This window comes from Rhinolophus sinicus, linkage group LG10 (assembly GCF_036562045.2).
Source record: "Rhinolophus sinicus isolate RSC01 linkage group LG10, ASM3656204v1, whole genome shotgun sequence".
NCBI classification, from domain to species: Eukaryota; Metazoa; Chordata; class Mammalia; order Chiroptera; family Rhinolophidae; genus Rhinolophus; species Rhinolophus sinicus.
In genome coordinates, this window is record NC_133759.1 from 16,365,421 (window position 1) to 16,371,420 (window position 6,000).

Here is a 6,000-nt window from a genome sequence, read left to right on the forward strand (position 1 = left end):
CAGATCAGACCCCAGCTGAAACCAGACATGTAAATAAAAGAGCCTGCAGATGACCGGACGACCACAGTCTCAACCACCGTCAGTGGACCTAGAGCTGATTCCAAACATGGGAGATAACAATAAAGTTGTTGTTTGAGACACTAAGTTTTGGGATGATTATTACATAGTCATTGATCACCAGAACTAGATCTGTCTTGGTATCTAGGCTACTGAAACTTAATCGTTTCTCAGTCTTTCTGTTTTCCTTACTAAGCAGTTCGGAGTAAGGACATATATCGTTCACCTCTGCATCTTGTAAGATGGTGCACTGACAGGCATGTAGATTTAAGGAATGTTTGATAAATGAGTCAATGAACGCAAAAAGAAGGTTCTGAGGATAATATCTCCCTCTTGCCTTGGGCCCATCCTCATGAGTCTACCATCATTGCTTCCATAAAAGTTCAGTTTTATAAGCATTTGCTGGGTGACTACACTGTGATTAGTGAAGTCCTAAGCATGAGCTCTGGAGTCAGACAAACCTGGGTTCAGGTCCCAGCTTTGTCATTTACAAGTTGTGTCACCTTAGGCAATTGATTTAAACTCTCTGAGCTTCATTTGCTCAGCTACAAACTTTGAATAATGAAATGCCTAACTTCTTGATATTGGGGTGAAGATTGCACAATGGGATTTTTTAATCCTCACAGTAAATTATTCATTCCATGTTTTTCATTAATGTGTGTTAATTGAATTGATAGCATATATAAAATACTTAGTCCAGTCATTAGTAAAAGAACTAATAAAATAACCAGTGTACTCTGTAAAGTCTTAATAAAAGTATCCTTTCCTTCATTTTTATTCCCCTCTACTATAAGGTCATGGAATCAGCTTATACTAAGACTGAAAAATTCACAGTACAATAGAAAAATGGTGGCAGCCAGATGTAGTTTTGAGTAGTTACTACATATTCAGAACTGTTACGGTAACAATGCATCAGTGTCCATACCTGTAATCATTGCCAAATATCAGGTTCTGAGCGCAACTTTAGAAGAGATAAGCTTCTCTACAAGTAATAAAGGCTCCCTTAAGCATTCTCCTGCTTCCTCCTTCAGGGAATTGGGGGGACGATTGTGTGTTCCATCCACTACTTTGGCAAGTTTTGTCATTTGGTCCTCTTCTGTAATGAAGCAAGTTATTGAAATCATGGGCTCTTGGCTCTTGGCTATTTCTCCAAAAAGAGAACCCTTTTCAGCATGACATTTAGGTGTGGTGGGATGTTTATCAGCAAAGAAGATTTCTTCCTAAGGCAGCAAATGACTCTATGAGGTAAAATTATGGGGTGATCTCATACTCATGCCAAACAGGAGACGGAAAATGTCAGCAGTTCCATCCAGAGGATCGGGGTCTCTGTAAAGTGTCCTTCCCACAGTGCATTTAGCGTGAAGGGCTGTTTCTACAAGCCATTTCCAGGGTATTTTACTCGGAGTACCACTCATCCTTTAAGAGTCACCTCAGCTGTCATCTCTGCAAGAATTCCTCCCGACACCTCCCAGGTTTGGTTACAAGCCCCACGGTGTATCCTGAGTCCTCCGTGCTTACTGTTGTCACACTCTTCTAGAATTCTTCATTCGCCGCTCTCCTTGAAGAAACACCTCATTCTTCTGCAGAGTGAGCTTGTGCTGCAGCTCTATCATCCCAGCCACTAGCCCTGGGCCTAGGATGTCGTTGGAGCTCTTTAATGCTGAATGGAGTTACAAGGGTGGGAATAAGCAAACAGACCAACCCAGACGGGTCCTTGGAGAAGATCCTATATAATACATGTTCTTCATGTTCTAGATATAGTTATGAGATCCAAGGAGACTGAGGGGGTTGTCCAGCATCATACCGTGTGTTAGTTACAGAGTGCAGTTCCATTCTCCTACCTCCTAGTCCAGGACTCTCTCAGTGAAATTCAATGAACACTATGTATTGAGTACCTACTATGTGTGCAGTTCTGTGCCATGAGTGTGGTTCAGACCTCAAGAAACTTATACCTCAAGTGAAAAGGAACGATGGGAGGCATGAAACATGGCTGAATGTAAAATGAGCTCTTGTGGTTGGACAAATAAAACAGCATCCCCATGGGAGCATGGGGATAATGTGAGATGGATCCAGGGGAACTAGACATTTTTGGTGTTTTGAGTCACATCGCCTCAGCTTCCCTCTAGGTTCTGTTTCAGCTGTGTTCAGCCATGCAGTCTCACTCTCATGCTAACAGCATCTTACCTTGAGTAAGCATTTTATATTTTCTTCTCCAGTGCCAGGAGCCACCCAGCATTTACACAAGCCCTAGTGAAGGGAGTTAAGAGCCTCCAGGGGCAACACTCAAAAATGGAGGACGGCAATCAGTAGATAAATACCCTGGCCACCTATCCTTCAGATGAGGAAGATTGGGAGACATTTCCTACATCTTTGGGAATGGAGGGCCTGGATAAACCAAACCCTGTTGCCCACAGCAATGACCTTGAGAACACACGCTCACTGACTTTTTCTCCCTCTGCCCACTCACATCTGCTTGCTAAGATCATTTCCCAAACAAATGCCTGTAGAGGCTTATCTCAGGATCTGCCTCAGGGAAAACCAAAATTAAGACAGGAAGCCAGAAGTTCAGGGTTGCTTTATGATTTCCCTGGGCCCTGCACACTTCTGCCTTCACAGGCCCTTTCTTTATTAAAATAAATTATATAAACATAAAATTATACTTTGCTGCTGCATTGGTATAAAGACAAATATAAAATAGAATCCAGGCTGTAGACATTATTTTATGTTCATGATTATATTCAGCTTTTCCTTAGGATTTTAAAAACATTTAAAATTAAAATATTGTCATGGCCCTGGGCACTGTGCTCCCTGTGCCTAAGCGATGAGTCTGTCCGACAGAGGAAGGTGGGGACAGGAAGGCCTCATGGAGAAAGTGTCATTGGAGCTCATCCTTAAAGAATGGCCTTAATTTAAATAGACACAGACATAGTCTTCCTATCCTTTCAACACAGATTATTGTGTTTTAATATTTATTTTTATTACATTAGTAAATCACGTTTATTGTGGGAAATGTGAATAATTCAGAAATGTTAAGATAAAAATAACAGTCATATTTAATTTTACCAACAGGAATAAACTCAATACTTGATCATATTTCCTGTGGGTGTTGGTTTTGTGTTTTTGGAGTTGGATTTCTTGTTTTGCTTGCTTGTTTGTTTGTTTGTTTGTTTGTTTTTGCATCATTTACATTAGTAAGATATATAATCACACAATTTTGCTTCAGTCTTGGAGATTTTTTTTTTTCTTTTTTCTTTTTTTTTTTTTCCTGGCATGTATTACTGATGATGAGAGTCTGACTTTTGTCTGACAGTGACTTCTTTAAGTAATCTGTCTTTTCTGCCTGATAACTTTCAGAACTTTGTCTTTATGCATGAATGTTGTAGTTTCATTACAGTGTGTCTAGGGTGAGATTTCACATTCTCTTCTCCATTCTTCAACTTTTCCACAGTTTCCAACTCTTTATCCCTCTCTGTCTATTCTGGCTGGTTTCCTCTGGTAATTTTCCCAATTTATTTATTCATTCTTTAGTCATGTCTAGTCAACTGTTAAAACTGTGCTTAAAGGTTCCTTCTCACCCATGGCAATATTTTTCATTTCTAAAGCTAGCTACTTTTTTATTTTTTATTTTTTCAGATTTTTCTGTCCTCTTCCATGATCTTCATTTTTACGGATTCTATCATTTTTCAACTGTGAATATTTTAAATACACTTACATTAAAGTGTTTTTTCAGCTGAGTTTATTATTTCTGTTTTCTTGGGTATCAGGGCTTCCATTTCTTGTACCTGCTGACTATCTCTCATGGTGTTGTTTCTTCAGTGTTTTCTTATATTTTCTCCTCACCTTATCTTCAGTTGGGATTTTTCTGCCCCAATTTAACCAGGGTAGGTCCTGGATTATTGAGCCCTCCCTTGGAGGATGTTCCCTGGGTGCCTCAGCTGGGGTCAGAAGGGTTCGCTGGTTCTAGACCTGTTCATTTAGTCTTCAGCTCAGGTTAGTAGCGCACACAGGCAGTACTAGCTCAGGGTGTGGTTTCCCTGGTAAAATCTGATTCTACCTGGGGCCAGAGGAGGCAGTGAACTTACTGCCAGGGCTATACAGTCTGCCAGACTGACAAATAAATTTGCATTTATTTAAATTTTGCATCCTGTCTTTTATCCTTTAATTTGTATAACATGAGTATTTAAATAAAGGTTATTTTCTCTGGAGCTTCTGAAACTTTTGGAGGTACATGGGACAGGCTGAAATTGTTTGAAAATTTTGTGTTTGTGCATTTTTTTCTGAGGAGTCCATCGCTTTCATCACATTCACAAAGGGATGAGCGACCCAAGAAAGCTTAGAAAACATTTTAAACAGTCTTAAATGTCTCTTAAATTACATTTAGCTCTTAGAAATATACCAAGAGCTACAGATATAAGTTTTAAAAAATCTTCTGTACATCTTTCTAGTATAGGTCAGAGCAGAGAGGGGGAAATGTTCAGAGCCCAGTGTGAGTGGGGCCATCACAGACAGTCTCCAAGAGGCTTTCTTTCAGAGAATGTGTGTATTTGGGGCTTCATGGAGTTAGGGGAGAAAAAGTGTCTGGGAGGTCAGTGGGAATGTCTTAACCAAGCAACAGACAACCTGAGTCTACCTGCCCTTTTTCTATACCCCTCAGCCTTTACCCCTAGTCCCAAAGAAACATGAGGGCACAGAAATACTGAAAAATTAATGGAATCTAGCGAATATATATAGACACTAAGCTTCCAGCACATAAAGTAACATCACACAAAATAATTTTAAGATCAAAAGCATGACTAGAGACAAAGGAGGTCACTTTCTAATGATATAAGGCCCAATTCACCAAGACAGAGTTATTTCAAACTGAATGCACTGAGAAAACAAAACCTCACAATATAAAAGTCAAAACTTGACAAAACTGCAAAAATTTAGCAAGTCCATTACCGTAAAAAGAGATTTTTTTTTTTTTTTAACAATTGAACACTGATATGTCACACCTATGATTGTGCCTTCTCAAATAGCATCTGACCATGTTACTGTTCACAGATTCAGATTCAGTGTGGGAATTGTCACAAAGTCACACAGCTGGTAGGTGGCTTATCTGACCCACAGTCAAAGCACTTTCCAGTAGAGCCTACTAACAAGAACTAGGAAAGAGGTTACAAAAATCGGAGTTATTTTTTTCATATACATAATTCATTTGGTTGAGTATGTTTCCCCTCAGCAGCAGTTAGTTGCTATGTCTCCCCACCTGTTAATTACTGGGGTTTGTGTGGGGGTGGATTTGGCTTCCCAAGGCAGCCCACACAGGTTGTCACACTGTCAAGTATTCCTCCATTAACAAGCCGTCGATTCGCTGCCAACAGCCACCATTTGGTTTGTTCAGGGAGCGGGAGCTCTGGTGTGGAGACTTGGCTCTATCGTTTAGAGGAATGTAAAAAAATAAGGAAAGAGGCAGATGTCTTCCAGTCTGTTCTTCCACAACAGACTCAGGGATATGGGGCGGATTTGCACCGGGAGGAAGTGGGAGAAGGGCTTTTAAAATAAGCATAAAGAAGGAAAAAACTAGACATGAAGGAGTGAAGAACGAGAATGAGGCACTTAAAAATGCAGCCTTTACTTTCCTCCAGACTTCCCATGGACAAGTTTCTAAATAAAGCCAAAATTGTCCATATCCTTGCCACCGTGGACTTCTCAAGATCTAATTTTAAACATGGTTAAAAAGCTACGATTTAGATTTTTAAAATGAAAGATGCCATTTGCCTGCAACCTTTGCAAAGTCACCCTAATGAAATATAGAGAAAAATCTGTCAGTCTGTTGAGGCAGTTTCTGAGGCCTGTGTCCTTTCTGCTAGTGAGATTAACCCCTGAGCTGACGGGCCCTCCCAGCTCACCACTAACAAAGATGCCTATGGAAATGCCAGCTTTTCGGAGTGCTTCAAATGA